At 38.1% G+C, this 13,156-nt stretch overlaps 1 long non-coding RNA gene across 1 annotated transcript; it reads left to right on the top strand.

Moving 5' to 3' along the window:
* Positions 1-454: 454 nt before the first annotated feature.
* On the top strand, positions 455-11,605 carry LOC122553211. Its single transcript, XR_006312633.1, has 3 exons — positions 455-581; positions 2,500-2,594; positions 11,536-11,605. It is a non-coding gene; the product is annotated as an uncharacterized LOC122553211 (long non-coding RNA).
* Positions 11,606-13,156: the final 1,551 nt, after the last annotated feature.

The following is a 13,156-nucleotide window of genomic DNA, read 5'->3' as shown; positions in this document are numbered from 1 at the left end:
CAACTGGATGTTAGTGAGCAGATTATTACGGAACAAGTGCCACTTGATCGCACTGTCAGTGACCTCTTCTAACACTTTATTTATGATGAAGACAGACTGATGAGGCAGTAATTGACTAGATTGAATTTGCCCTTTTTTTGTGGACAGGACATAACTGGGAAATTTTCCTGCTAAAAACTTCCTCAGAGCCAACCTCTTTATCCCAGGAATCTGCCTAGTGAACCTTCTATGAACTTGTTTCCAATGCTAATATAATCTTCCTTAAATAAACAAGCAAAAACTGTAAGCAGAGTTCTAGGTATGGTCTCACAAATTCCTTTTAAAGATGTATCAAGATTTATCTGATTTTAAATTCAGTTCACTTGCATTGGTGGCCAACATTCAATTTGTCTTTCTAATGACATACAATAATCTGCTTGCTGACTTTATATTATTCACATCCAGGTATCTGGATTCCTCTATATCGCACCAATCATGGGGAGGTAATGGACGAGTGGTATTGTCGTTGGAACCATAATCCAGAGACCCAAGTAACGTCCTCAGGACCTGGGTACAAATTCCAATATGGCAGATAGTGAAATGTAAGTTAAGGTAAACAATTTTTAGAATTGAAAGTTGAATGATGAGCATGAAACCATTGTTGATTGTCAAAAAGAAAACTCATTTGTTTCCCTGATTTCCTTCCTTCCCATTGATTTTCCATTCTGGCCTACATGTGCCCCCAGACCCACAGCAATGTGGTTGATTCATAAATCAGCAGCCATTCAGCTGTATCAACTCAAGGAAGGTCTCAAAAAAAGGAATGAAACTGGACAGGCTACCTAAAATTGACTAAAGCACCGGAAACAACAATGACAAACTTAGCCCAGTTGACCCTGCAAAGTACTCTTTACTAATGCAGGAATTGGGAGCATTGACTCACATACAACTCAAGCAACGCCTTACATACAAGGGATGGGCAATAAATTGCGCCCACATCGCATGAGTGAATATTAAAGAAGAATTCCTAGGCAATACCATTATCATCCTTGGGTATGTCGTGGCCTACTGACAGGACAGTCCCAGCAGAGATGGTGGCACACTGTATACAATACAAGATCCATTCAGGTATGCCCTTTTTACATCCTCTCCAATGTATACAAGTAAACCCCCTGCTTAATTTAAACCAGCAACAGAGAAAAGATTTATCTCATGCAGTAATCAGTGAAAATTGGAGAGGCCAAGAACTATCCCAAAGGTCACTACTTAAAGTAAAAATTAAAGTATAACAGAGAATAATTAACTAACAACTATTTACAACTCCTTCCTCTAAACCTGTCTTTTACTTTCCCTTCTATAAATCTAGTTCGATAAAACCCCTGATTAAGATTTATCAAAATTCAAATTTCAAAAGTAGCCAGCTGTCAAATCTTCTCTTTATATCTTCCTCTGTCTTCTTTTCTTCTTAGGGATTTCTGTTTCACAGGTCAATGATCAATAAAGGTACCTTTAAGAAAGCTATTCTCCTGGCAGTCTGCATGTGTTGGTGGCTTGGCAGTTCTCCTTCAACTGTTCAATTTTTCCTGATGTTATATATCAGATCATGTCATTGGCTTTTAATATTTTCAATATACTAAATTCAAACTTGATTGGAGTTTGTTTTTTTTTGGGGAGGTATAATTTAAACTGATTGGCCACATTCAAATTTGTTTTTGTCTCCAGGCAACCAGCTACCCTAGTTACTGGACCAAAAGGTTACATTGTATCTTGTTCAGAACACTTGGTGCTGTCAAGTAATTCTGCTAGCTTTTAACTCTCTTAAAGGTACAGTACACCCACATTTTCATAACACCTCCCCCTTAAGAAGAAAATGAACCATCATAATGAAAAGATTACTTCATTTTTTTTCTAATCTTTAAACACATTACCCCAACATACCGATACCTTTAATCTAATTTCACCTTAACATCTTCCCATATAACTGTATATATGTATATAATGTTAAATAAATACAAATCTCAGCTAAACTTTATCAGTTAAATTCGCAATAACGCATCTGTGATTACATTCTTATGACCCACAACATATACGACTTTTAAATTGAAAGTCTGTCGCATAAGACTCCAATGAAATAGTCTCATTCTTGTCTTTTAAGCATTCTAAGAATGTAAAGGGATTCTGATCCGTGTACACTACCGTCTCCGGCACATTGTTCATGACATATACATGAAAGTGTTGTAAGGCCAATACCAAACTCAGTAGTTCCTTTTCAATTGTGAAATATTTTCTCTGGTGGATGTTGATTTTCTTTGAAAAGTAACCAACTCGCGGTTCAATCCCATCCTCATCTTCCTGTAGGAGTACAGCTCCAACTCCTATGTCACGAGCATCAATCGAGACTTTAAAAGGTTTTAAAAAGTTTGGTGTAGCTAAAACTGGTTTGATGGTTAATATTGATTTAAAATGGTCGAATGCCTCCTGGCATGGTACTGCCCACTGAAACTTTGTGTTCTTCTTCAGCAAATCGGTTAACAGTACCACTACACTGCTGAAGTTTGGAACAAACATCCAATAGAAACTGCTGAATCCTAAGAACGACGCACCTTTTCTTTGAGGTTGGTTGTGGAAATTTCTCGATGGCCTTTGTCTTTGTGTTCCGTGGGGTCAACCTTTCATGACCGATGTTTCGCAAATTCTGTTTTGTTTACGTTCATTTCTAGTTTTGACTCTCGTAGTCAGTCAAAGAGCTCTCTCAACTGTACCATGTGATGTTACCAGGACTTACTAAAGATCACTACATCATCCACATAGACTGCACAGTTTGTCAACCCAGCCACAACTCTGTTCATGACTCTTTGGAATGTGGTGGGTGCGTTGTTCATTCCAAATGGCATCACTTTTTTTTTAGATTAGATTAGATTACTTACAGTGTGGAAACAGGCCCTTCGGCCCAACAAGTCCACACCGACCCGCCGAAGCGCAACCCACCCATACCCCTACATTTACCCCTTTTAACGTAACACTACAGGCAATTTAGCATGGTCAATTCACCTGACCTGCACATCTTTGGACTGTGGGAGGAAACCGGAGCACCCAGAGGAAACCCACACAGACACGGGGAGAATGTGCAAACTCCGTCAGTCGCCCATTTTGATCTAGCCCATTTTGGGGTTACAAACACAGAAATTTCTTTCACCTACTCTGATAAAGGTGCCTGCACTAAGTCCAACTTGGTGATGTAATTGGCTTGTCCAACTTTCTCGAAACTGTCCTCCAATCCAGGAATTGGATATGAGTCCGATTTTGTAACAACATTGACCTTCCGATAATCCACACAGAATCGTTGAGTCCCATCAGGTTTGGGAACTAAGATGATCGGCAAACTCCATTCATTCTGGCTTGGTTCGATGATGCCCTCGGCAAGCATGGCCTCCACCTCCATCTGGACTTGTCTGGCTTTGAAAGGATTAAGCCGATAGGGGTGTTGTTTTATCAGATCAGTATTCCTTACGTCTACTTCATGTACAACAACATTAGTCCTCCACTTCTGATTCTTACATACATCCTTACACTGCAGTAACAAATCTTTCAACTGCATTCTATGCTCCTGAGACAGATAGCTTACTAACCTATCCCACTCCTCAAGGACTTCTTCATTTTTTAATCTATTCTGAGGCACATCATCTGGATTTGACTCCTCACTCTGCGGGGTGTAACTAACACCTGTTTCTCCAGTTCTTTCTGTCTAGTATAATACTGTTTCAGCATGTTCACATGACAGACCCGATGCCTTTTTTTTCTATCTGGCATCTTTACTAGATAGTTCACCTGACTCAACTTTTTCTCAATTTGATAGGGACCACTAAACCTGGCTTTGAAGGGATCTCCTATCACTGGTAACAGTACTAACACATCATCCCCTCAGGAAAACATCCGAGTCTCAGAGCTTTTATCTGCCATCTGCTTCATTCTACACTGTGCCCTCTTTAGGTACTGTTAGCTAACTCATCTACTCTATTTAATCTCTCCCTCACCTCTGATACATAATCTAAATGTGAGATCTCCGACTTTGGTCCTGTCAATTTTTCTTTAATTAATTTCAAAGGCCCTCTCACTTCATGCCCAATATTAACTCAAAGGCAGTGAACTGAGTAGATTCATTTGGGGAATCTCTAATGGCAAACAATATGAATAGGATATCTTTATCCCAATCCTGACAGCATGCTCTCAACACAGTCTTAAAGGTCTGATGCCACCCTTCTAAAGCTCCCTGAGATTCAGTATGAGACGCACTGGATTCAAAGTGCTGTATACCTGAGCTATCCATGACCACCTTCAACAGCTGCGCAGTAAAATTTGACGCTTGGTCTGACTGAATCTCTCTGGGTAACCCATACCATGTGCAGAAAGCTACTAACTTCTCTGCCACCTTTTTGGCCTTGATACTCCATAATGGAATTGCCTCCGGAAATCTGGTAGACATGTCCATTATGGTTAACAAGTACTGGTTCCAATTTTAAGTTTTCAGGAGGGAATCTACACAATCAATTATAACCCACATGAAAAGTTCTTCAAATGCGGGAATTGGCAACAAAGGTGCTGGCTTTATTACCGAATGTGGTTTACCTACTATTTGGCATGTACGATAGATATGGCGAAAGTTAACCACATCCTTGTGCATTCAGGCCAATAAAAATGTTTTTGTACCTTAACCTGAGTCTTTCGTACCCCTAGGAGACCTCCTACAGGTAGTTCATGTGCTACCCATACCCCTCCTGTCTGTATGTTACCGACAACACAATCTGGTGCACCTCAGCCCATTTCTCCTCTGCACTCAGTCCTAGGATTCTATCTTTCAGATAGTAACCCTCCAGAATATTCTCTGCCTCCTTTTCACATCCACATATATATCTTTTATCGTCTTGTCTTGCTGTCACACATCCCTTAGCCTTTCAGGACTAAACCTCTGACCCTCTGCCTGTTCAGGTTTTTCCTGCACCATTACGTCAAACAGGGTATCAGCTAACTGAACCTCAGCTCCTCCATCTTTATCTTTACTTTTTGCTTCGTGCTGTGACTTATGATGATGGAATCTGGTTACCACAGAGTCTGGGAAAATACCAGAATATTTGTGTTTTAACTCCTCAGTTTCTTGGTCTTCCTTGGGCTTCTCCACAACAAGGGATGTCACTCCCACCTTGGATCCTACCAAATCATTCCCAAGAACAAACTGAATTCCTAAAACTGACTCTGTCAACCACTCCCACTGTACCTTCCCCAGTCTTGAGATGGCACTCCAATCTGATCTTACATAGGGGAACGTTAATTTTCTGTCCATCTATCCCACAAATTGCCACACTCTCAGGTCACAGATGAGTGAAAGAGTTCATTTTCACTCATCCCTTACTATAAGCGACTGGTTAGATCTTGTATCTCTCAAAATTATAACTTCTTGTCCTTTCCCCCATTCTTTCTGAGTAAACTTTACCCACTGAGGCAAATTCTTTGTAGAAATCAGATACTAACTCCATATCCAGCCCCGGCCTAGGCTGTGACTCTCCTATGGCTCCTCGGCTCTTCTTGGGGTTGCCTTTACTACTTTCACTAATGCCACTGGCTTAGCTTCTTTTACCACATCTTTTCCCACAGTGCCTTTCTTTAACGACCAGTACTGTTACTTTATGTGTCCCACTTCACCACAATGGAAACACCTGAGGCCTTTCAACTCCTTTCTAGCCTCTTGGGCTTCTTTTTCATCCTGTGGTAAATTCTTTCCAGTGCTCTCTACTCTTGGGTTTGTAGTGTAGGATCTCCCCTTCTCCCAACCTCTATCCCACATAGGGATTCTGGCCGGAAGCTTGTCTTATGCACCAACATGTACTCATCTGCTAATTCTACTGCCCTTCTCACTGGCTGAACTTTCTGTTCCTCCACATGAATTCTTACCATCTCTAGAAGTGAGTTTGTGAACCCCTCCAACAGAATAATCTCTCGTAGAGCCTCAAAAGTTTTATATATTTTTAAAGTACCCGTAAGTCTGACCTGGTTCCTTCTGTATGTTTCTATACTGCTGTCTATATGTTTCTGGTACTAATTCATAAGCACCTAAAATAGTCTGTTTAACCTCTTCATAAATTCTTGACCCCTCATCTGACGGCATGGCAAATACTTCACTAGCTCTGCCTACCAGTTTAGTCTGAACTTGCATTACTCATAAATCCTCGGACCACGCCATCTGCCTAGGCAATTTTTCAAATGAAATAAAGAAGGCTTCAACATCTTTCTCATCAAAATGTAGCAGAGTTTTGACCTATTTATATATATCACTACCTTCTCTTTTAATCTCCATCCTGGTAACTTGACTTTGCTGACTAAGTCACAACTTCTCAAGTTCAAATTTTCTTTCCTTTTGCTCAGCTAAGAACTTTCTCTCTCTTTCTTTTTCCTCACTCTCTCTCCTCTCTCTCTTTCTCCTCTCTCTTTGCTCAGCTAAGAACTTTCTCCCTTTTCCTCTCGCTCTCTGTTTATCTTCTAACTCCATTTTCCTCAATTGTAATTTAAGCTTTTCTACCTCTATTGCACTTGTCTATTCCTCTAACATACCTAAATGTTTGAGTAACTCCCTTACAATTTCAGCTCTACTTTTGTCCTTGGTTAAACCTAAATCTAACGTATTTGCTAATTTTAACAGTACGACCTTTTACTTTCCTTATAAACGTTCTTGGCAAATTTGAGAATCATCTTCAAATCCCACAACCTTTTCTCTCACTTTTAATTAAATCAATTACAAGTCACTGAAAGTAAACAAATGGTCTCACTTACATTTTATTTAAAGATCTAGGACACTAACCTGCAAGTGTTTAAATCTGCTGGGACTTTTCGTACCTCCAGTTCTATTCAAATCTGTCTAAACCAGTTCAAATCCTGGATGAGCCCCCAAACTGTTATGACATGGGTAAACGCCCTGATTAATTTAAACCAGCAACACAGAAAAGATTTATCCCATGCAGTAATCTGTGAAAATTGGAGCGGCCAAGAACTATCCCAAAGGTCACTACTTAAAGTAAAAATTAACAACTTTATTTCTTAAAGTATAACAGAGAATAATTAACTAACAACTATTTACAACTCCTTCCTCGAACCTATCTTTTACTTTCCCTTCTAAAATACTAGTTCCATAAAACCCCTGATTAAGACTTATCAAAATTCAAATTTCAAAAGCAGCCAGCTGTCAAATCTTCTCTTTATATCTTCCTCTGTCTTCTTTTCTTCTTCAGGGATTTCTGTTTCACAGGTCACTGATCAATAAAGGTACCTTGAAGAAAATTATTCTCCTGACAGTCTGCATGTGTTGGTGGCTTGGTAGTTCTCCCTCAACAGTTTAATTTTTCCCGATCTTATACCCTCAAAGCATCTGATTATGTCATTGGCTTTTAATATCGTCAATATACTAAAATTGGAGTTTGGGGGTTTTTTTGTGGTATAATTTAAACTGATTAGCCACATTCAAATTTGTTTTTGTCTCCAGGCAACCAGCTACCCTGGATACCACACCAAAAGCTTACATTATATCTTGTTCAGAACTCTTGGTGCTGTCAAGTAGTTTTGCTAGCTTTTAATTCACTTAAAGGTACAGTACACCCACATCTTCATATCAGTATCTACATCCTTCCTGAAGTATACAGTCTAGAACTATACATAATACTTGAGGTCTAACTCGTATCTTACACATGTTCAGTGTAACCATTTTGCTCCTGTACTCTATGTCCTTATTAATAAAGTCTGGATATTGTATGCTTTATTACATGCTTGCTCTAACTATCCTGTCACCCTGAGTGACTTAAGCACATATAAACACAGATCTCAGAACTGGATAGACATATGTATACAGTTCATTTATACTGATCTGTGATTGTAATGGGCAGTAATAGAGAACCTGCTGTTCGATTTCTCAGTTGTTGTTGAGAATAAGGAGCTAATTTGACAGTTGAATTTTAAGTTTGAATTTGAACATAGAATGGAGCCCATGAAGACATGTTAGGAAATTCTTATTTGCAGCTTCAGTTATAGTAAACGCAGAATCTAAATATCAGAAATGTGCAAGGGATAGAAGGTTAGATGTCATTACACCAATGACACATTTCTTATGGAATCCAACAAAGAAATTTGTGCGTGCTGGGGCTAGTGGAGATCTCTTGGCAACACCATCAATTTGGGCAAACTTGGTGTTGTTTAAACTGAACTCAACTGCACAATTTGTGTTCATAAGTTCAAAGAATTCACACAATAGTGGTGAATCTAGATCACCATGGCTTAGTGCTGTAGTGCAGGTGTCTGTAACTTCCTTGAGGAGTACATTTGCGTATAAGCTAGCAAGGTTACATGGATGCATCAACACTGTATTGCTGTCAATATGCAAGACCTTCACATATGAAGGAATCCAGAATACTTGCTCAAAACTGTTTGTAGCAATTGACCCAACCTTTTGGTCAGTTCGTGTTGTGCAGAATTGGTCAGGGGAAAAGATAAAGTTATAGGTACATCATTTTGTGTGTTGGTGGGCAGCCCATATGTGCACCGATGCAGTGAGCTGTGAAGACAAATGTTATCATAAATATCTCCCAGCAGCTCAATGCTCTGGATTGTGGGTTCAGCAAACCCATTTTCCAACTTGTTTACAAGTAAGGCTGTCTATTCATGCTGAGTGGCAGGTCCAATACCTACAAATTTCAAATGTTGTTGATATAGTTACGCTTGAGAATAACTATTTCAGTCCCTTGTCAGGTTTGCTGATATACACATCTGAGTTTGTCTTGAGGTCTCACAATGCTGACAGATATTTGTCTTGCATGTTAAAATGGGGCAAATTGTTCACAATTCCACACAAGGTATGCACTAGATAAGCTAGGCATGTACTCAAGGATTCATCATCTTCAGTTGTCACTGGTTTGTGCCAGGATAGCTGGAACTAGAGGAGTTTGAACGCAGAAAAAAACCTTGTCTCGTGTGTTGTGGGATGAAGGCACACTAAAACAGAATAATGGTTCATTGATATTAATGAGGAAGAATGGTGATTACCTGTACTAATTTATTGATATCAGTAAGGAAGAAAGCTGATTGTTTACTGATATTAAGGAGTGGGAATGCTGTCTAATGATTTACTGATATGCAAGATCCACAGTAAGGTTCGGAGATCTTCACCAAAGAGGCCTGGGATGTTTCTTCTGCCTGCTGCCATGGCGTGCTGATCATTCAGCATAGCCAACATCTAAGTTTATAATTAACTACAGAAGTAATCAATAAATGACAAAATACTCATAATTGTAATGCCAACGAATCTGTCCAGCCCAGAAATGAATCACTTTTAAAAGTTGTTTATCAATTTTACATGTAATAAATTGTATAAAAATGGTCTAATCATAAATCTGCTTCCTACTTTAGATTTCTGTTCCTTTTTCTCTGATTTATTTTTTACTTTCTTCATTTTATTTCCCATTCTGTTTCTATTTGGCTCTAGTTCATCCTCCTTCTCTGCTGTTCCTCTGCTTCTTTTTCAGTTTTTAAATCTCATGAGTTAAGAATGGGGACTCTTGGTTCACTCATTTAATCAGATCCCGGATGCATCATTGCCTTTTCCACACCGTTAAGAACTCTCACTTACATTAAATTATGAAGCAAAAATTAGCTATGAGTAAAAGCCAAACTATTGGTGCACACCATGAGTGGCCACATTCCAATTAAATCTGACCAAATTGATCACTCTAGTATCCTTGTGTGTCACTCCCCCTGCTGATTAACTATGAGGTAACAATTGCCCTGTATATAACTCAGAGAGGAAATTCAAGGCCTGAATCCATGAGTAGAAATGCTGATACATTGGGCTGCTTCAATCTAGTTCCACTAGATACATATCCAGAAAAGGAGCAACCTAAAATTCTAACACTACTTTAACTTGTTGGCACCATAAAGATAGTTGACAATAGAGAAGCGAGGTGTTACACTGGTGAATTGAGAATGCTCCTTTGAGGTTAAAATTCTGGCATTTTGTTGGGGAAGTGCAGAAGGAACTTTTTCCTGCATCAAACACATGCTATAGTTGACCTGGGAGTTCTTTGTGTTGACAGTAGGCAGAAAAACATGGAAAAATGTTCCATTCCCCAGAACATTAGGCAATTTCATAAACAGAAGATACACACACACACATGATGTTCAAGCCACTGAAAAGTAAAATATTCTTAATGGCGGAGCTCTTAGAAATTGCTAAGATCCAAAGTAATTGTTTATCAAAGAGTAGATTGCATGCTGAACAGAGTCTGTCACTTGTGTCAGAGCTCTATGCCTGGTGAGAGGCAGTGGGAATTTGTTTTAAGAAACCTGGGCTTCTCTGTTTTATCCTAATTTAAAAATACAGACAAACTTAGACCTAGTGAAACTCTGTTACTCTTTCATGATATTAGTAGTTCATTGGTTACCATGGTTATTTTGCATCCAATTCATAAGTGACATGTGCATGCAATTTACAATTTATTTAGTTTTGCAGTATTTATTTTCCCAATTTGTTTTTCTCATTTGAATTATTTATGGGTAATACTCTGGTTTCATGACCAAGAGAAAGAAACATTGTGGAACTTTGTAGTATTTGAGTACAGGAACATTTTTTAAATGTTAGTTTTACTTTTTTTTTCCAAACCTATATAGTAACGAAATCATAGAATCACGAAACAACATACAAGCAGCTCACATGGCCCATTATCCTTATAGTAGCTATTTGAAAAACCAATCCAAATAATTTCCATTCCTAACCCATACCCTTTATTCTATTGATTCCAATTTTTCTTTCATTTCTCTTTGAATTTGCTTATATTATCCTTTCAATAAGTGAATACAAGATCATAATAATTAGTGCATTAAAGAAATCCCCTATTTCTCCTTTGACAGTTATCTCAGATCTGTATTTGCTGGTCATTAACCATTCCTCCACTGGAAACAACTTTATCTTATTTATTTGAATGATATTTTGTTTTTATTTTCCCTTCTAGATTTGGAGCCTGTTGTCTCAAATATTGCCACAGTACAGATCCGCTTAACATGCTTTAAAATTTTCCATGTGGCAACAAGACTTTACCATGAGAGGGTTAACATTTCAGGAAGATAATCTTTCAAAATTTGTTGGTGGAATCAAAATTCACAAAGGAATACATGGCCTCTTTTACCAATCCACACTTCTCAGGATTCAAACTGTTAGACTAACTTATGTGGGCTGATTAACTAAGTGTATTTACATTTTGGAATCTTAAAACAGTTTTGTTTTCTTAGGTGTTTTTCAATTATTGTCTATAAATCTGTTATTGACTCTGTTAAAAGATTATTCTTGCTTGTATTTTCTTGGCTTAACTCAAGAACATGATCCTTCTATTGTCAATGTTTAGAAAAGGTCTTTTTAAATAGCTCTGTCTGATTATTGTCAAGATTATAAGCTTTGACTCCAATTTCTAAAATTGGAAGTCTTGGGTTCTCAAAGTTAATGGTGTCTCATTTTGTTTGATCTCATTCCAGTTTCTGACATCGAGCCCTGTTCTATCGACAAGCTGATCATTCAAGGAACGTCCTCCATCTAATCTACCTGCTCTCCATTACTCTTTATTTTGTTCCATTTTATCATCTTCCTGTATTTATTTTGTTCTTCTTTTGAAATAATGCATAATTTGCACTTTATTTGTTTTCTGCTTGATATATATTTGGTTTACATGTTTGCTAAATGGTACCTAATCCATTCTATATGTTTTTTTCAGTGAAATCATCCATGCTCTGACTAATGCTGTGCTTGTGAATCTTTGGCAGCATAACACAATGACCTGATCTGTTGATTTTCCATTTTGATTTAGGTGAATAAACAGAAAACATTTAGGAAAACAAGAACACATTAGGGAACAAAGACTAAGAATAGAAAAGCTCCTAAGTGATTTGATCAAATTCTAAAAATATAGACGAGTTAATAATCCAGAACAATATTGTCTAACATGCTAGCCACTTGCTACATGCAACTAACTGGAAATCCAGATATGGCTAATTTCATTTGATTAGTAAATTAGAACTGAATAGGCATGAATATGATCTCAATACTTATACTTGTAGTATATCATAATGTTCACAGAGTTATATGCATGAATTTCAGGAGAATATACATCACTTTTAAAAATAAAATGGAGAATGGACAAACTACTCAGAAGTAAAATGAAGTTGAGGGTCAGGTGACCTCATTGCTTTCTGTCCATATGCATGGAATCTTACAAGCCTGGAAACTATCTGTTTGTCCAGACAAGATATTAAAATCCAATCATGTTCTTGGAAAATTTCAATGAGAGATAATTAAAATGTTTCAGATCTTTCCTGTTGGATTACTGGTCACCATTATCCAAATATCTCCAGAAACTAGTTCTAGTAGAAGCTATGGCTCGTAGCTTTTAAACATTTTGATGGTAGAAGAGAATTCCATAGAATGGGTGCACCAAGAAACCAGATATATTCCAAGGAGATGCAAATGGTGAAATTCTATTGTGTGTCACTGCCCAAGCCATCAGTCACCATTTCCGTGGACAATGGAAAGCAGACACCGATGCATGAAGACAACTAGACTGTGAAATGAAACATTTATTAACATGCTGTCAGGGGGAGCTGATCAAGACCAGCAAAGAAAGAACCATGCCTAATATCCACTATCAAGCTGAGAATTGCAGATAGCCTTTACCTGCTGATGTGAAGAACCAAATCAGATCGGCAGTGAAGCCAAACATTTGATTCTTCAGGCAGTAAATTACCATGAATCTGTTATCACAAAATTCCAACTTCCAATTCCTCAGAAAACCAGAAGGAACGTATTCAGCCTGGAATTTTTCAAGGTGCTAACTTGAAAGAATCAAATTAGAACAGCGAACTGGTGGATTTTTAAGATCTCAGTTCATATCACCTGTTCCGTAATCACCGTTTCTTGTGTATGTCTATGCATGAGTGGTGAGTCCTGTTGCAAATACTTTCAGGTGTTGGGAAATAAACATTTATCTTTTTTAAACCTTACAAGAAAACATGTCTTTTGGCTGTTCTTCAGAATTACGGCACTCAAGTTTCTTTGAAATACAACTGCTTCTGCACAATTGAGTGTGGAACCACACTACCATCA

The sequence above is a fragment of the Chiloscyllium plagiosum genome, chromosome 9 (genome assembly GCF_004010195.1).
Source record: "Chiloscyllium plagiosum isolate BGI_BamShark_2017 chromosome 9, ASM401019v2, whole genome shotgun sequence".
In the NCBI taxonomy this organism is placed as follows: domain Eukaryota; kingdom Metazoa; phylum Chordata; class Chondrichthyes; order Orectolobiformes; family Hemiscylliidae; genus Chiloscyllium; species Chiloscyllium plagiosum.
Note: the sequence above shows the minus strand (reverse complement) of the source record. Positions and strands in the feature narration are given on the sequence as shown.